This window comes from Onychostoma macrolepis, chromosome 01 (genome assembly GCF_012432095.1).
Source record: "Onychostoma macrolepis isolate SWU-2019 chromosome 01, ASM1243209v1, whole genome shotgun sequence".
In the NCBI taxonomy this organism is placed as follows: domain Eukaryota; kingdom Metazoa; phylum Chordata; class Actinopteri; order Cypriniformes; family Cyprinidae; genus Onychostoma; species Onychostoma macrolepis.
The window spans coordinates 20,875,339-20,895,124 of record NC_081155.1 but is presented as its reverse complement, the minus strand read 5'-3'; the positions used below and the strand labels follow the sequence as shown (position 1 = coordinate 20,895,124).

Sequence of the window (19,786 nt, the reverse complement as noted above, 5' to 3'; positions counted from 1 at the left end):
TTAACAGTTTAACCAAATGCAGATTAGTTTACAGTGAGCTGTCGTATATTAATGGCTGTTTGGCTATACGTCTTTCAGTTACTGCTGTGTGTATATGCGTGCATCTCCAAGGTGTCTCGTTACAGATCCCTTCAGATGTGAAGATGAAGTGAAGGATCATCTAACATTTGTGTCTGGGTAAATAGACAAGCTAACAGAAACATTTACTAAGAACATGCCATAGACATATCTAAGACTAACTATACTTCTAAAAGTAAACTTGCAGTTGTCTTTAGGAATCTTTTTTCATGGATGTTAACAAAGGAAGATTTTGTCATATTTAACTAACATCTGGGGAATTGCACTAGCGTTCCAAAAATTGGGGTCAGCAAGGTTTTTTTTTTTTAAGAAGTTAATACTTTCATTTAGCAAGGATGCATTAATTGATCAAAAGTGACAGTAAATGCATTTATAATGTTACAAAAGATTTCTATTACAAATAAATGATGTTCTTTTGAACTTTCTATTCCTCAATAAATCCTGGAAAAAGATTATCTGGTTTCCACAAGAATATTAAGCAGCACAATTGTTTTGTGAGTGAATGATTTCTGAAGGATTATTATGGATTATTGTTATTATTATGTGACACTGAAGAATGGAGTAATGGCTGCTGAAAATTCAGCTGTGCATCACAGGAGTAAATTACACAAAAACTTAAAACATTTTAAAATAGAAAATATTTATTTTATTTTTAATAATATTACAATATATTTCTGTTTTTACTAATTAAAAATCTTACCAACCCCAAACTTTTAAACTGTAGTGGATAACTGCACACACACACACACACACACACACACACACACACACACACACACACACGCACATAAATAGTCTATATATGCAAGAATGTGTAAAACAAATGCATTTGTTGCCTTCAGTCTATACATTTCTACACATAGAACATTTATAATCCATTTGATCAGATAAATGCCAGAGTGCCTGAGAAAATATATTTAGTTATGCACTTTATCACTCTTTTAAATTGCCACTTTCATTTTAGCAAATAATTAGAAAGCTGAAGATTGCCACATCAATATCCCACATTCCCTCATGTCAAGTAGAGCTAAAAGAACCCCGAGACCCAGACGTCCAGAACAATACTTTATTATTTAGTAAAGGCCTGTGCAAAATACTTGTCAGAAAGCTAAAAAATTGTTCTTCTGCATCGAAATGTAGTGGAACTCGGTCTCTCTCTCAGTGGTGTAGAAAGGCTAATGGCCTCTCCTGAAACATGCCCGGAGGGGGTGATCATAAAGTCATGCATTTATGCACAAATATGTTCTGTTCACACCGGACCCGCTCCCAGCCATGCTCCTAAATCAAACAAAATAGCCCTCAAACTTTCACTTGTGCTTTTCATTACGGGCCACTGGACTCTGGAAGTGCTTGAGTTTTCTCTTCTTGTTTTGCATGATTTCTGCTATTTTTGCACCAGTGAAATGGCTGGAAGTGTAATTGGTGACAATTGTGGTTGTTATAATTACAATTAGTTCCTGGGCTTTCAACACAGGGTGCATGTGCACAAATAGAGGCTTGTTTTTCTAATTGTAAAGCAACTTTTGTGTGAGGAAAAATACTGTAGTCTGAATTGATTGTTTTCAGATAAGTGTTTGAGGAGAAGAGATTTTATAAAATAATAGCAGGACTGAAACTTTAGAAGGAAAGAACTGTGTCAAGGTGGGCTTTCTTGTTCCCCCTCAACAGCAGCAGGAACAGCTGCAGACCCAGGGAGTCCGTGTTTGTGTTGAAGGTGTGTGTGTGTGTGTGTGTGTGTGTGTGTGCGCGCGCTCGCTCGCGCATCCAGGGGGGTGACTGGGGAAAGAACAGTTCTTTTGGCTTCCAAATGGTTAATGCAGCTCAAAAGCCCCTCCTATTCCCTCCCACCTCTACTGCTGTCTCCTCCCCCCGAGTATCGGATTGACAGAGGCTCGGCCAATAGCGTGTGCCGGGACCAGCCATGCGTGACGGGGGCTCCATCGAGGACTGCAAACTTCCCAGTGCATCAGCAGCCTCTGCGATCAGCACAGCCTCCGCTTGAGTGAGAGAGTGAGAGAGAGACAGAGATAGAAAGCAGCAACAGCACAGAGTGCTAGAAAAAGAGCGATAATCAGAACGCATGATGCTTCTTTAACCTCTCTGTGACCAATCGTGTCTGTTTAATCAGCTGTCATCCTGCGTTTTTCATCTTTTTTTTTCAGTTTTTTTCCACCTTGAGTTTCGCTCTTCAGTGGGAACATCGGAACGCTGATCTTATACGTGCCGCGCGCGCAGGTCTGGCTGCCGTGCATGTGTGTGTGAGCGGCTGTGTGTGTGCGCGCGCGCGTGTGTGTGTGTGTGTGTGAGGAATGGGAAGAGGACGTTAAGTATTCTGAGCTGAGTCTTGATGACCCTCTACAGCCCTGGAGTGGGGGGTTCATTTTAACCCTTCAGGTCATCGCTGGAGGAGCCCTGACCAAGGTAACATCTGAACACCACCCCCTTCTCCCCCCTTCAATGCATGCTCCTAGATTCAACTGTTCCGCTGTCCGATTCTTGTTGCGCGCACTGCTTCCCTCACACTCTTGTCCGATTTCTCTTTTTATTCATTTTGTCTTTATCTACACGCTCTGGGCGTGTGTTTGTGTGCATGTTTGGGAGATCTTTTAGTGGCTGATGAATCTATTACAGTTCTGTAATTTGAATTGTTTTGAGTGTGAAAATCAGGTAGTTTGAATTAAACAGAAACACTAAGACACAAACTCCAATGTATTTTTTATTTTTATATATAATATATATATATATATATATATTTTTTTTTTAAACAACACTATTTGCGCTCAAATTTAATAGGATGCTACAAGGCAGTGCGGCATTTCTGAAAATCACTACGTCCTCTGTAAGCCTCCCCTGATCGTGATGCTTCAGAATACACTCACAATTAGCCGATTCGTTTACATGCTTTTTTCCTCTTATTTTCCCTCTCAGTTAATTTTTGATTAGCTTGGAGGAGGACAGACAGTGAGCGGTGGCTTGTGCGACTGCCGCGTGCCGCTGCTCTACAATAGACATTTACAGTGCAGCTAATTGGAAACAGCTTCAGCGTGGAATTTCTCACACGCTCTGCTACCTTTTCAATTGAACCGCTCGTGCTGTCCGCTCCCCCGGCCCACTTGATGGATGGTGATAGATCCGATATCCGCACCCTTCTGAAAAGTGTAATTACTGGTTTTGGTCAGAATAGCTTTTGATCAATGTGCGGATATGTGCAGGATAGTCATTTAGTTAAGATTCTTGAGTGTGTCACCACTTTTTTTGTCTCTCTGTTTGTTTTTCCAATTGAGGTGGAAGCAAGTTGCAAATGTGTGTGTGTGAGAGTGTGTTTCTTTGCACATTCGTCTGGCTGAATTTCTCCTGCACTTTTCATAACGTCAGATGATTTTCAGTTGTGGGGCTTCACACGTAAAGAAGGAATGAAGAAGAAAAAGTGGTCCGCTGTGTGTATCAAATGCAACGCAGAGCCTGTGACCCCTGCACCATGAGGAATAAGCTGTCAGATTGGCTATTGAGTCTAGGCCATGTGCGGAGGTGTTTAATGTTCCTTTTGCAGCAGGCGTCAGTGTATGGTTCCACTTTAAACGCTGTATCACGCTCACATTTGATTTATGATCGCGCTCGTCTCCTTTGATTCTGAACAGAAAACGATTTCGGAGCGAAAGGAAATGAATGGTTTGATTATTTTTTTTTTTTTCAAGGGAGAAAATTAACAAAAGAAAAAAGGAAAAGCCATCTTTCCTTTCTGTACCCCCACCTTCACTTCATACTCTGTGTCTCCCTATTTCTCTCTCTGTCTCTTACAAATGGGGCGAGATCTCCTAGCAACCAGAGCTCCTTTTTGCTTTGTGTGATATATGTTCAGTGTGTGCAGTAATCTTGCTGATGGAGTGCATTACTGGAGATGGTGCTATTACTCAAAGAATAAAAGTTTCAATTACCTTTGATACCAGCCAGTAATATAGGCTGATTTACTGTGCTGTAAAATGAGCCAGGTCACATTTTCTTATCCATATATTTTTTGTTTTATTATTTTTTATTACGTGATGATGATGAAGGGTGTTTTGGACGCCCTAGGTGGGAAGCGGATAGGGTCATTGGGAGCCGGTTTGAGCGAGCTTGTCTCTCGGTTACTCATTTAAACATTACCAAGCCTCATATTTAATTCATGCAGGGAAAAATTGGTTTGGGTTGGGGCTGCGCATGTGGCGCTTTAAATGGAAAAGCGAAAAAGTGAGAGAAAATGTTGCGGTTCACGGCCCAGGCGTCTCCGTCCTCCATCTGCCACCACCGGCCATCTTTAAGATTTCTTCAGAAATATGTTTCTCTCATTAAAAAGGGGGGAAAATATGAATGAAACTGAAATGAATTGCAACATGTGGGATGCACAAGAAAGAGAGGGAGTGATTGACATTTTTTGCACCAGCTCCTCTTTCGTTAGTAATGCACCCCATTCTTTTCCCTTCTGCCTTTTAATATCTCTTCAAGCTGTCAGTTTGATTTTCTTATCTTTTTCTTCGTGCTTATTTTGCATCTGTGAGAAACAATGGACGTTGATTTAAAAAGTAGAAAATATAGAACAGAGTAAGTGAGATCAAGATGGGATGAAAGATACTCTGAAATGGAGAAAGATACACAGCATCATTTACAAAGATAGTGACCGAGATGTATAGATCGAGATAAATGAAGAGCAAGAAGAATAAAAAAGAGAGGCTGATGAGGGATGAGGTGTGTGTGGAATAAGAGAGTCTTATCTAGATCGGTGTCTGTATGGGAAAGCTCTCCGTACTGCTGTCATGAAGAAGAAACATCTAGAAACAGTCAGGTCCTTCTGGACAGCAGAAAGGCTGAGGCTCTAACCACTGTAAACCCAGATAACATCCCAGACACTATTGATCTGTTTTATTTTCTCATCACAACTCTTGTTTTATCGCAGCCAACAACTCTGATAACAGACCGAACCTACACACACACACTAACAAACACACTGAAATTGGGTTATGGAAGTTTTGGAATTATTGATGTGGCAGTCTTCACCTTCATATTTATTATTTACTAAAATCCAAAAGTAACACACACTGATAAATTCGTAGTGACTACACGAGACATTGTCCTTAAATGTTCTTTTGCTTAAAAGAGTTCTCTGAGCTCTGAGCTGAGAATGGGTTCTCTTTAGAATTCTATGCAGTTTAATGTGATCGTCTTAAATTAAATGGTAACACTTTACAATAAGGTTCATTAGTTAAACATTAGTTAATGTATTAACTAACATGAACTAACCATGAGCAATACATTTGTTACTGTATTTACTAATCTTCGCTAACGTTAGTTAATAAAAATACAGATGTTCATTGTTAGTTCATGTTAGCTCACAGTGCATTACCTAATGTTAACAAGATTTTAATAATGTATTAGTAAATGTTGAAATTAACATTAACAAAGATTAATAAACCCTGTATAAGTGCAATTTATTATTAGTTAATGTTAACTAATGTAGTTAACTAATGAACCTTATTGTAAAGTGTTACCAATTAAATATACTTTCAGATTTATTTAAAATAGGCCTACTCTGTACAGAAATTGTTTTCTAGATTTGCATGTATTTTTACTTTACAACTATAACAGCCGGTTTGTATGTTTTTTATTTTATTTTTAGATAAGTATGCTTATATTTTCTTCTCAATTTAAATTAAAAAGAAAAAATTATTATTTTTTTAATAATTGTATAATTTAGTTTTGTAAAATATAAAATCATTTTATTTTAGTTTTGTTTATATATATATATATATATATATATATGTATATTTGTTTTACTAATTTTTATGTTTCTGTTATATAATAACTTATGAAATATTCATAAGGTAAAAATATGTCTTTGAAGAATATTTTTTCCAAACAGTTCAAAGTCTTTTCTAAATTTGGACTCTAACATATTCTGTAAATATTTATACATCAATTCCGTTATTGTTGTGCTAATTAAATCATGTTGACTGTATTTGATGTTTTGTAGATGTTACTGGTTGAGCAACAGTTATTAGAGTGTGGTTTAGATACTGTATAAAACACACACACACACACACAGAGAGAGAGCCATACACAGTAGCGTACAGGGTGTGCAAATTCACACACATTTCACATCAGGAAAAAAATGTATATATTCAGATTGAACTTTTATAAAATTATTTTTTTTTAATAAAACAAGGTAAAGAAGCAAAGCAATTATATGAAGATAAATTTTGGTGCAATGCAGATCAGCTTTTGTTTTATTTAATGGAGCTTAACATTAATTAATTTATATGACTTTTATCGTGATTAGTATTAAGTAGCAGCATTTTAATAGACCTGTGCAATTCTATAAATGATTTCTTTTCAGGTATTGTTTATAAAGAGACAGAAGCACTGAAAACGGAGGGATTTTCTATTTTAGGTTTACCTACACTGTCCGCGGTGGACTGCTGGTGTGTGTGTGTGTGTGTGTGTGAGACTCTGGTGTGCTGGGTGCTGGACTATGACAGAGTGATCAGCTTAGTGAGGAAGAGAGGCTTCTAGCCTGCCGGTAATGGCTGCTGAGGGAGAACGAGAAAGACGATTCGTCAGCGCTGAATGAGAGGTCAGAGAGGTCAGGGTCCGGAGACACAACCATTTGCAACAAATGCTTGTATGCATTCACACTCACACACACACACACACACACAAACACACACAGAATACTGCTGTAGGTGGGACTCACTATATTAATCCAATTGTCAGTAACAAACAAGTTCAACTGCTGCAGTGCCAAAACAAGGATTTACGCTTGCAATTTAAAACTTCTTAACCTTCACATAGCGAAAGACAGCAAAAATGACTGTATATGTCATTTTTTTATATTGATTTCTCCCCTGTTGGGGAACGAAAGTTGGTTTGTTCATCTCTGTGGGGGTTGTCTGTTGTAGTTTATCTCTGTCGGTTTATATTTACTGTCAGCACACAAAACTACATGTGTGTATTTTTAGTGTACAGTATAAACCAGAAAGGCTGCCAGCACCAATTTTTAACAGAATTTTCCCCAGTTTTTATTTACGTAGATTGCCTCCATATTGGATTTTTTTTCTTCTTATTGTAAATGTTCATAGTGTATTTGCTATTTTCTGTAGGACCTGTAATATATGTGCACATATGGTCTCTGCCAGTGTCCCACTGTGGCGGTGGGCGCTCTAATGTGGAGTACCACAAATTGGTTTATTACGGGGGAGACGGCTGGAGGAAAATCTCTTTGTCAGCTATTCGACACCTCGGTTGGTTTCAGCAGGTGACGTGGCCTAACCAGATTATACTATGTCCACTTTAGCCTCTGTCCTTTTTCTGTCTCTTGTCTCTTCAGCTCTTTCAACACATGCCGCTATATATCTAGTCCTCCGGAGTGAGAAAAAAAAAAACAAAGAAAAGAAAGAAACTATTCAATGGCTCATCCACCGAGCAGCACAGTCATGTATAATGAAGCAGAGCCACCATGGAGCGAGACTAGCGAGAGTGTTCAGAGGTTTTTGAATGTGCCTGCTGAAGGCAGTAAAACAGATTCCAAATGAGATTACACTGACACGGAAGAGGAGAGACGGCATTTCATAAGCATCCGAGCTACAGTTAAACGACTGCGGCCACACATCATTGTTCTCGCCGTTCCACGCTCTCATTAAGGTGATTAAATGAGCATTACTGTCATTGGGACGCAAGGAGAACGGGCTGGGCTGATAGATGTGACCTAGAACATCATATTGATGCTATCTAGGGCACTTCTGAAGGGGGTTTAGGGGTTGGGGAATGTCCTTTGCCCCCTGTGTTCCAGCAAATTAGCCTCAAGAATTCGCTAGAGGGGTTTGAAGTGCAAGCACACGAGAGACCCTGTAGTAAGTAGCCAGTCGTAGATGGGTGAGAAATGTTCTCTCTGTCCCCTACGGTCTCTTTCCACGTCAGCGTCCATGTGAGGTGTCATCTCAGAGCTCATGTCCAGATCCAGGACGGTTGATAATGGAAACAAGATTATGAACAAGCTCGTCAAAATCACTGTAAGAATGGGACGTGTTTGAATTATTAACACAGACTTTGATTTCATGTAATGGTTTAGTTGAGACTGAGAGCATCTGGTTGTGGACGTTACAGAAGGCCATGTGTGTGCAACACAAAAGATTTCATTAGATTCATTAGATTGGGGTTTAATTCAGTAAGGACTGTAAAGTTCAAAAGTGACTGTAAAGGCTTTCATTGTTACAAAAAAAAAAAAAAATTATATTTAAAATAAATTATGTACTTTTGAACATTCTATTCATCAAAGCATCCTGAAAAATTTAAAAGGTTCCACAAAAATATTAAGCAGCACAACTGTTTTCAAAATTGATATAGCTGTTTTCTCAAGCAGCGATTCAGCATATTAGACTAGTAATGGCTAGTAATTAGAGTAATGGCTGCTGAAAATTCAGCTTTCTTGTCACAGGAATAAATGACCTTTTAAATTATATTAAAATAGAAAACAGTCATTTAATTTGTAATAATAATTCACAATATTGTTATTTTACCATCTCTTAATCAAATGAATGCAGTCTTTAAAATGAAACAATCCTACTGACCCCATTTTAGTGGTAGTGTATGTGATTAAGAATATTACTAATATGTTATGTATATAATTAAGGGAAATATTTCATTACATAAAAAGATCTAAATCATGCCTGACTCTGCTACTACTGTGGTCATTCTGTAAAATCTATGTCCGGACTATTCTTCTGATTTAAATATTTTATGTTAAATGGGATGCCAAGAGTAGAACCACTGACTGTTATTTTGTAGAAAAATGAAAGTGTACCAGGCAGCATAACAGGAAAATTAGCTTTAGTTAAAGCATTCGACAATGGTTAAAAAATAAGTGAGAAGTGTTGTGCCAAAAATAATGTACCACAATCAGAGACATTGTTCTTTGTGCGAGTTTCATTTCTCAAAGGACGTCAGATTTAGCTGAAAAACTGTAGGCAATTTTCTCTGTGTTTTGTATTGAGGTTTGGGGTGAGAAATACAGTCATGTTTGATTCAGATGGGATTAAAATCACTAAATTCATCTTTAAAACACAAATTTACCTGACCTCCTCAGGGAAAACCACTTCTGTCCAAATAGGGCTTTAGAGGCGTGATTATGCAATGCTAATGTGAATTAACATGGTCTGGATAAAAACATGCCTGTTTGTTAAAGTTTTATTAACGATGGTGATTATTTTTAGTAGCACTAGTTTTATTAAAGTGGTCTTTCTCTCTCTCTCGCTCACTCTCCCTCTGTGCATGTTTGTCCTTGTTGTAGGTTGAAAAAGTCATTTTGATAGTTTATGTGTGACAGTGCTGTAGTGGAACTGTAGTTAGTGCTGTCCCTCCCTCACTACCAGCAGCAATATAAATCAAACTCTCTCTCTCCCTCTCTCTTTTTCTCTCTTTCTCTATCTTTCTTTCTTTCGTCTTTTGTAGTAAGATAATGCTCTGCTGACCTTTTTAATGTGGCTGGGTATTTATTGTTTGTTCGAACCTCAGTCAGCTCGTTGGCTGGCAAAAAGGCTTTGAAGCAGCAGCGACTTTTCTTAGCAGCATTTTTTTCTACATGTTTTCCGTATCATCTTTCATTTTTGTTCTTCTTCACCCATTTCTTTAGTCTGCTTTTAATTAAAGCCGAATGAGGAAAAAAAAATAAAAGACCTACAACACTCGCACCAAAAATAAAATGCTTGAAATGTAAACTCTGACTTGCAGAGACACAGCAGCACTTCCCTTCTCGTATTATTATTAGTAGTATTTTTTTAGAATACAATCTTGCCAAACAGAACAGAGCGTAACGCCTAATGTTGTGGCATATTTTATGTAATTATTGCAGCTCATTGGCTGCTGTATATGCAGCGATCTAAACACTGTTTATTTAGTTGTGACCACCGTATAATTATGTTGCAGCAATTTACTTGATATAATGGAGACTGATAAAACAGATATCAGAGTGATGGGATTCTCACAAAACACAAGCCGTTGCCTCTGGCCATTTTAGTTTCAGAAGCCCATTCTGTATGTGTGTGAGCACACACATATACACACATACAGAGTCTCTTTCTCACTCTCTTTTTCATTCTTGCCATTTGAATTCAGCTGGGCACTCCTGCTGGTCCAACGTTTAAAAAGAGGGTCTTTTGATAGCTCCACTTATATATTTCTCCTTTCATTGATAAAAGCAGCCTCCATTTTGAAGGAAAAGCAAAAGATGGGTGGTGATATTCTCCCATGCGGTCACCTCAGCTGATCAGCACATTCTGAGGTGTGATCCACTTTGTTTGCTAATGTCATTTGTCAGGGTGAAAGGTTCTTACTGCTGATGCCTAACAATATCACTGCTACTCCGTTTATTTCCATCAGCTCATAACTTATATAATAGTATATATTATTGATACAATAGAGAGATTTATATAATATATATAAATGTATACTAATATTAATTACGCCAGTCTTCAGTGTCAAATTATCCTTTGGAAATTCTAAAATGCGGATTTGCTGTTCAGGAAACACATCTTATTAATTATCATTAGTTGAAAACAGTTGCTGCTTAATATTTTTGTGAAAACGGTGATCAATGTTTTTATTTGATAAAAATAAGAATAGAATAACTTTTATTTAAAATAGACATTTTATGTAACATTATAAATGTCTTTACTGTTATTTTTGATTGATTTAATGCATCAATATACATACAATCTGAATTGACTTCAGTTTGATGTTGAATGAATGATCTCATTCATGTAGGTGAGAGAATGCAGAAAGTGGCTGTTATCTGCTGTCTTTTTTGAGCACTGTGGGAGACAAAAAAAAAAAATGAGGATGATGTCATTTCATGACATTTCTAGTCATGCTGGGCAAGAAATAATAATGATTTAGAAGAGAAGGGAGCAATCTGTAATGCTTACCATTTACAATTACAGTCATTGAGAATGAAACACGATTCCACAAATCTAAAAAGATACTCTTTCAAGTTGTTGTTTTTTTTTTTTTCTGAGAGAATGTTGAGGCTGAAGCAGCAGCTGAACTGGCTTAAATGGCTGCACATGTTCCTTCTAAAATAGATTCATTATAGCTTAATTTATTACAGAAAATTAAGGCAAACAAACATTAGAACATTTGGCAGTCTGGCTCTAAAACGAACATCACAACCTCATTGGGTTGACGTGTCCACAACATGCTGCATGCAGCCTCACCACGCAGGGTGCGGCAGAAAGTGTAGCCAAACGTTTTTGCCCACAGTATCCTACAGAGACAACCGCTGCATATTACCATAAAGCCTCAATGCGACTGAACACTGCATTTAACTAGATCTCCCTCTCCACATGATGAGCAGCTAACCCTAACTCTATGACTATTACACATTAACACTCAAATGCACATTCATCCCCAAAATGCCTTTGCAGGGTTAGCTGTTTCCCTTTCCAGCAGGATGACGTAAATGGTTATTATTATTCAAGATATTCATGTTTCGAAAGTAGCCTGGCATCATGTTATACAGTGAGAAAAGAAGTGTGTGTATATGAGAAAAAAATCACAAATGTGTGGAGATGCTATTTCCTTCTGCATCGTTAAGGGCAAATATTCTGCTAGGAATTCAATTTAGGAGAGCAATTAAGCAATATACTTCTACCTTAGATATGGGGGTGGTATTATGCTATGAATAAATTAATGTCATGGTGTAATGGTATATACAGGTAATTTTAAGTTGCATTATATATGTATGTATATAATGCAATGTTTATTTTGGATAATCTAGTTAATTTAATTTGATTATTTTCTCTTTTTAATTGAAACTTGGATGTAGACAGAACAAAAAGGACGGATGGATGGATGGATAGATAGACACAGACAGACAGATAGATAGATAGACAGATAGATCACAAGCTGTGCATGTTAATGCAAAGCAAAGGCTTATTTCGAGACCAGCTCACCTTCTCAAGGTTGTTTGTTTCTATATATCTTCTTTTAGTCAGCAAATTAGCTCTAAGGAAGAGGCATTCATTACCATGATATCATGCAAATATAACTTGCAGAGGCAAAAAAATGGGTATACTCTGTAGACCACATTAATTACAGCATGTCTGAATGCAGAGCTGGCCGGTCCACCCTTACACCGTGTATGGTCACATATGGTTGTAACATTGTTGCTGTACCTTTGTTGTTGTTTTCTTTCTTATGATTTTTATGTTATGTTCTAGGGCGATATTTAATTCGCATCTTGCCAGTAAAGCCGGTTCTGTAATCAGTGTAAATTTCCACCACGTGCGTGCTTTCACATGGAGCAGCATTTACTACACAGAGCCGTATTCACAGACAAGCTGCACAAAACCACGTGGCTTTACTGACAAGATGCACGGACGCGGACTGCTTGTATTGATATTACCGAAAGTGTACACTGGTGGTCCGCTCAGCAGACGTGTTCCACACATGTGCAGTAGATCAGCTTGAACAGTAAACAAACATTTAAGCAGTAAGCATACAATTGCCCAAACTATAGGCAATTTCCCTCCACGAATTATTGCACATCTGTCTGTCTTTATATCGTTTTATCGACGGATTGTTGAGGTGCAGGTATCGATGGACTTCTTCACACAGCCTGCGTATGCACAGTTGGTGCTTTTGTAGCCTACCGACGCACGGTCACAAAAAATGAAAGACACACGGATGTCCGCAGAGAGCCTCCGCGTACACCCTCCGATGACATTTTTTACGTCACACGGACCTTAGTGAACTCGTGCACGCGGAAAGTACAACACAGGCTTTAGTCCTTGAGTGTTTATTCTTCTGCTGATGCTGACAAAGCACCATGCTAAAATACTCTGACACTTCTATTCAACGGCGCCACAACACCACTGAATCTACAGTGTGAAACCTACAGTGTGACCAGTGTAGTCAGATTCCCAAACCAATGGCTCTTCTGAACCTGTTATTTTAAGTAAAACACTTTGTGTGTTTTATGAAAAACAATAAGGAAGTACATCTGAACAGTAAGTCAATAACTGAATTAATGTGACACACTTACTGAACCGCAAATTATTATTTTCGTCAAGAACTGTTGTACTACTTAGGGTTCATGGGATTTAAATCAGTGTTTTAATGACTGGTTGTGCATTCAACAGCCACGGTAAAGATAAACATGAATAAATTGTGATTAATTGTTGTAATCAATGTAATTTTATCAAGATGAATGCAAGAAATATGTTACCATATTGTTTGTTTAGTGTTTTACTTTATATAGTTAAGAGCAATTATTGCTTTCATGTCAGCTCTAAAAAGTCTGTGAAAAGCCATGAAAGCGTTCAATGAACTATCACATTTATTTTTAATTAGTTAGATCTGTTCTGATTTCTTCATTTGGCAACAACACAGCTGAGAGCAGTTTTCACAAATATTTCCTCAAAAGTACTAAAAGAATCATTAATGAAACAGAATCATTGAGAGTAATTGAAAACAGTTATTAAATGTCTTATGAGTCCAATCCCTAGTGACTTTACAACTACTTCCACTAAGCAATATGAGAGGTTTTGTCTTGGGTCACTAGTAGTGTGGATCCCCCCAACCCCAAAAAAACCCATCTTGCAGTCATCCACAGACCGAAAGAAAAAAGCACTCCACACTTCTGCTGACATCGCAAGCATTCCATCCAATTTGGTGTCTGGCAACAATAGCCAAAAGTCAGCCCGCGGGACACAGGTAATGACAGAACAGAGATAGAACAGATGAAGGGATGATGGAATGACAAATGCTCGACTGCAAGCTGGAAAAAGAAGGAAAGGGAACAGAGAAGGAATCACTCCTGATGGCGTCTGCCGTGGCACCTCAGCAGCATTTGAGGAGCTCTCATGGAACAATCCCCAGATGTCTTGGCTTTCGTTCTCTTCTGAGGTGATGAAATATTTTGGGCTCACGATTTCAACTGTGGGATTATCTATGCGTGTGTACGTGCCCTCGTACACACTGGAGAAGATTTTGATGAAATGTAGTCACCATTTCTTCTTTTTTACTCTTCTTCCAAAAGAGGATGTGGGAAAGAAAGACGAGGAGCAAGAAAAAAGGACCAGCCGCAGGATGGATTGCAGGATCAGGTTATTTTTAATCCCACAATTAGTGAAACTGAGCACTGAGCTATGAATGCCATCTCAGATGAGCCTGTTAGAGAGCGGCTTCACGCTTTGACTTCTCACTCCTCACAGAGACAGACAAAAAGACCAAACAATTACAGATACCATTGAATTTTTTATAATATCGATTCACAATTCATCCAATGTTTTCTTTGCAGTTTTTTTCCCATACAACCTGGCTAAGCAAAATGGATGCAATAGAACAGTGAAGCCATTAAACGGCCAACGCTGAATTTTTTGTACATTTTAATAAATATTTTGGCTAATTGTATTATGCTTTCAGCTGTCAATTAAAGTGTCACACTCTCAGCTTTAATACATTTTGCCATTTTTATTTAATTATTCTAAATCTGCACAGAAAATGTGTGCTTTTTCTGGTGCTAGCTACTAAATTGCTAGTAAATTTCACAATTACAAAGAAAAGGCAATTACCATTCAATTAAATGTGAAATTTTGAAGTAGAACAATTGAAATAGTATTTTTTTTTTTTTCTAAATTTCCCTTGTAGGGCATTTGCCCTTTGGTGATGGAAATGTTTTTTGTATCAGTTAGCATTTCTCTCTAAACATGACAGAAAACAGAAATCAAAATTAGAGGCACTTGTTCTTCTGTGGTCAGAGATACAGAAAACTCATCCTTTCAGCTATATACTTTCATCCCTCTTTGTTAACACACAGATTATATGTAGCATCGCAGTAACTTCACGGTCTGTACTGCTGCCTTTGCTCCCCTTTCATAAGTCGATAAGAAAGTTTATTATTGTGACTATAACTTGTTTTTGTTCAGGGTCACATTGCTTTGGTTGAATTTGTCACAGCACTGACACTCTATGGTAGTCTTATCTTCCTTTTTCTATAACAGTCCTTTGTGGAGAGAAATTACTGTAAGAAGTATTCTTTAAGACTTCCAGACCTCTGTATGAAGGTGCAGAAATAGTTTATACAAAAAGATCCAGTTTTCTGTATGTTCACAATGAGATTTTTATTGTCAAAATAAAGAGGAAGCTATAAATAAATGTTCTTTTATCTGAGCTTCCTGGAAGTGGAAGAGTGTCTCAATCAAGCTTTTAAATCGTTTGTGAAGAAGACAGATGATTGTAAACCAGTGGCATAACAGAGTCCACCCCATAATATGCACTGTCTGTTTTCAGCATTGAGAAAGTGAATGTGTGTGGTGATTAAAGTGTTTTCATTTGCAAACACCAGGTCAGCTGGTGAGATCAGGGTCGTCTGGCTTTCTGAAAGCCCTTTTGATCAAAACAAAAAAGGTTTTTGGTAACAACCGGCGTTAAGTGCTTACACGAGCATCAGAGAGAGTAAAAAGAGGGAGAAAATGAAACGAAAGAGAGAAAATCCTTATCTTTCCATTAAAATGCTAATACATTTAAATGATCTGCCAATTGAAGTACCGCTTGTTTTATTTGCTTTATTTGTTTTAATCCCACACTTCACAAGCCGCACTGACAGTTAATACACTTGAGTGGGAACGATATGACGCGCATACACACACACACACACACACACGCACAGACATGATATGAATCCCTAGCATGCGATGAGACAGTACTGCCGGCATTGGCATTTTAGTGTCTGACCTAATTGGCTGGCGGTGAAAAAAGGAGGGTCCATCTGAGTTGACAATGTCAAACAGCCCACGTCACTCCAGCGACACACAGGGACAGTAGCTACGGTTAGGACCCTGCGTTTGTTTCTGGTGGTTTTGTGTGTCTGTACTTGCACAGCTTCTGCCTCACTGCATCTCACTGCTGCTGGCTTTTCATTAGCCTTAAAAGCACTTGGGCAGCACGGGTTGTAACGCATAGAAAAGCAGGCGTCTTTTCCAGTCTTCTGATACGAGTGTGCATGATAAAGCTCAAAGAATAGTGGGCCATTTTAGTGGCCTCCACCTCCAGGCTTATTGAGTGGTTCTTCAGAGTCCGTTGCCTGAAGATCTTATGGAAAAACAGAAAGATCCTACACTTTACCCTTACTGTGTCTGGATGTGTGTGTGGGGGTGTTTGTTACTGTGCTCGTCTTGACCTTGGATTGCAGAGCTTCAGGTTGCAAATGTATTCATGCACATCTATATGATAGTTTTTATTTGTTTATATAACGACATGGTAAATTACAAGGCACAAATACAGAGTCTCAGAAGAGACCTCAACAATGGGTCACACTTTACTTTAAGGTGAAGTTCTCACTATTAACCATGAACCACGACTTTTACCTCACTAAATGCGTAATTACTGCTTATTAATAGTTAGTAAGGTAGTTGTTAAGTTTAGGTATTGCATAGGACTAGGGATGCAGAATATGGTCATGCAGAAAATGCACTATATAAGTACTAATAAGCTAGTAATATGCATGCTAATGTGAGAATTGGTCCCAACAATGGGACCCAAGAATTGGTAAATTCCCAACAAAAGTAAGTTTTACCCAACAATGTCTAAAATCAAAAGTCATTAATTTTAGTATAATTTCAAATATTTAAATTAAATACGTCTATTACCAATTCTGAAGCAGTTTTATTTCCTTTTTTTTCTTTTCATTTAATCATTACAAATAAGTGTAGCGACGTATGAGTCCTTTTATCATTATCCCTGACATATGATGTTGTGAATGATTCATTATGTTGTATTTTATCACATTTATCACAGTGCTCTGTACTATTACTATCAGCAGTTGTTTGATTTATCTCAAGGGGATTTAAGAGAAACATCTGAAACAGAGTTGATATGATGATTAAATTAAAAATGTGTGAAAATTATTTTTAAATAAATATCATATTGTATACAAATTTTTAGAAATCTAACAAGTGATATTCGGGCTGTGCTGAGACAATCCCGTATCTGTGTATCACAGTTCTTTTTTCCAGACAGTATTATATTGATGCTTCTGGTCCTTGTTTTTGAATTATTTATGTTTTGACTCGTATCATTTCCTACAGTTCAATTAAGAATCAGCGATCCAGCAGTTCTCAGTGTGATCCGAGCAGCTTCTATGAGATTCTCTCAGGTTCCCTCCGTCTCCCTGACAGGCAAAGTGTCTCTCTTGTTTAGCTCGGTTTCAGTCACGATCTAATTATGATGGTGAGATGTATCGCGGTGTGTTGTATCGTGCCATATGCATCACAGCGCGTATCGTATCGTGAGGTGTTTGCCGATACCCGGCCCGAGAGTATCACGCAGTTATCGCCCACCAAACAGTCAGTTAAAGTAAAGCTCATGCTTTTGCTCTATTGAGTCATCTCTTTAACAGTTTGTGCCAGCATCAAGCTTATGCCAGCTTTCACACAGACTCACAGGTGTACCCATCTCTTCTCTCTCTCTCTCTTTCTTCCCATCCCCAAATAGCTGTTCAGTCTATTTCAGTGTCTTGTCCTCATAACTCTTTTCTCTCACGCTGTGATTGCTGACTAAGTCTTCTGTTGTGCGCCGGGCTTTAGTTTTGCGGTTAATCACCATCTGTTTACTGAGTTGCTTGAACACACAGTGTCCCAGTAACGTTAAACAGCCCAAAAACATCTCCTTGGCTCTGGCCGAGAGTGTGCCCAGGGACTTTATGGCACATCCTGCTCAAACTGATGGCTAATTAACATTTATTTAAGCTTTCTAAAGGCCCATTGTGTCCTGTTTACCTTGCCAGCCTGTTTGCTGTATAGGTGTGTGCGTATGTGTGTCTGACTTTGAAGCGGAGCTGGAGGATGGATGCTAATGGCTCTTACAGCGATGCGAGTGTGGTGTCTTTCTCTCTCTTGCAGTAATGTGTGTGAGGGGCGCGGACGCAGGGACTCGAGCAGTGTACAAACTGACATTGTTATCATGCAAAGGAGAGTTGCGCCCCACATTAACACCCCGGCACCTCCATAATGAGGGACCTATCAGAGGATGTGTGTGAGGTGTTCAGGTGCTCTCATTAGTCAATAGTAGGGAACTGGGCTTTGCCCCCTCCTAATGAAGGCCACACTTTATATCCAGAGGCCAGTCAGTCAAGTAGTTGGTACTGAGTGCTCTAACTCAGCCCACCAGTGGCCTTTCAACTTCATATCATTAGAGAGCAGAAACTAGACCTATCACCCTATCGATACAAATCTGTATTTTTAACACTATTTTATCTCAGGGGTGAAGCCATTCCAATCTGTGCACAGAAAAGCAAGTCTTGCCCATCACACTGGCTGTTATTCTGTCTTGTATGTGTCTCTGGTTGACTTTTATTTAAGCAATGCTGCCTGAAGCTCTTCCTAAACCCATGGAGCTGCCAACTGACTACATAGACATCTACATACATTTACATTTATTCATTTAGCAGATGCTTTTTCCAAAACAACTTACAAATGAAGAAGCATTTTATCATAAGAGCCACAATATTTTCAATACAGAATGCCAAGTATAAGCTAGATTAGTCAATTGGAGTTTGCTGTTATCAAACATTGCTAACATTAGAAGACAAGCTAACATTGTGAGCATAAAAATGCAATACAAATAAACCATAAAAATAAAAAATAAAAACTGTGGTGAAATAGTAGGCATAGTTTTTTAATTGGATTGAGTTGAATAAGAATATATTTATATGCATTTTTTATGCAAAGAAAATTACCTTAGAGTTTAACCAAATTGAGGTATCATAATCATAGCTATGCTGCCTAGTGCCAAGTGCAATGATAAGTAGGTAGTTCACTACGTTTTGTGTGTGTGTGTGTGTGTGTGTGTAAAATCAGAGCTATGGGCAGTGTTTATTTATTATGTTTACCCGGGCATGCTCTCAGATTTCAACCTCACTCAGCTTGACAGGACACCAGATTTATTTCACAATGGGAAAAGCTCATTTTTTAAATGGGTCTAATGAGCATCGGGTTAACTCGGGCCGTTTATATCCTCATGCATGAATGCATATCATCATATTTGTGTGACTGCAGTTGGGAGAGCTTGAATCAGTCAGTTTGGTGATGCAGGTAGGGCTTCATATTCAATCACAATAGTGCTTTAGGCCTGTGCATGTGTGTGTCTAGAGAGTGGGTGGGTTGAGACTGGAATATTTCCCACATAGCCTCTGACATAACCTATTTCAGCACTTCAGTTTCATAAAAAAACCCGTTGGAAGCTCTTCAAAGCTCCTCAATATCTGGAAATTCTCTCCCCTCTGTTCTGAAAATGAAGCAAAGCACGCACAAATAAAGGCATAAAAATGCATCATACCATAGTAATTCCACTAGTCATCCAGCATTGTAGATTATCCATGTGACAATCGGCGCAGTGCTTTTGATGAAGGAATTCAGGTCAACCAATCAGGTGGACAGAGACGGGCATCAGATGGACTGCCTTTTTCAATTCTCAGAGGTCACACAAACCCTTTAGCCACACATGCTCAGCTCTCTCTGTGTGTTTGCTTGTGCCATTTTATTTAAGTGTGTGCTTTTAAGTGTGATAAAAGGCTTGAGTTTAAAACATTAGCTCAGTTCAAAAACCGATGAAGCTGCATTTACCTGCATGTCTACTGTACTTTTTACATTGGCAGCACATTTCGAAAAGCTTTACATTTGCAACA

At 38.3% G+C, this 19,786-nt stretch overlaps 1 protein-coding gene across 19 annotated transcripts in view; it reads left to right on the top strand.

The window, feature by feature from the left end:
- Positions 1–19,786, top strand: part of LOC131547855 (teneurin-3) — a 642,274-nt gene that overhangs the window by 480,828 nt on the left and 141,660 nt on the right. For 2 of the 19 annotated variants that reach the window (XM_058788710.1, XM_058788704.1), the window contains exon 1: positions 2,067–2,499. The exons of the other annotated variants lie outside the window; for them this stretch is intronic. The gene's annotated coding sequence lies outside the window, so the exon portion shown is untranslated. Of the gene's footprint in view, positions 1–2,066; positions 2,500–19,786 lie in introns of those variants that run through there. 19 annotated transcript variants of the gene reach the window in all.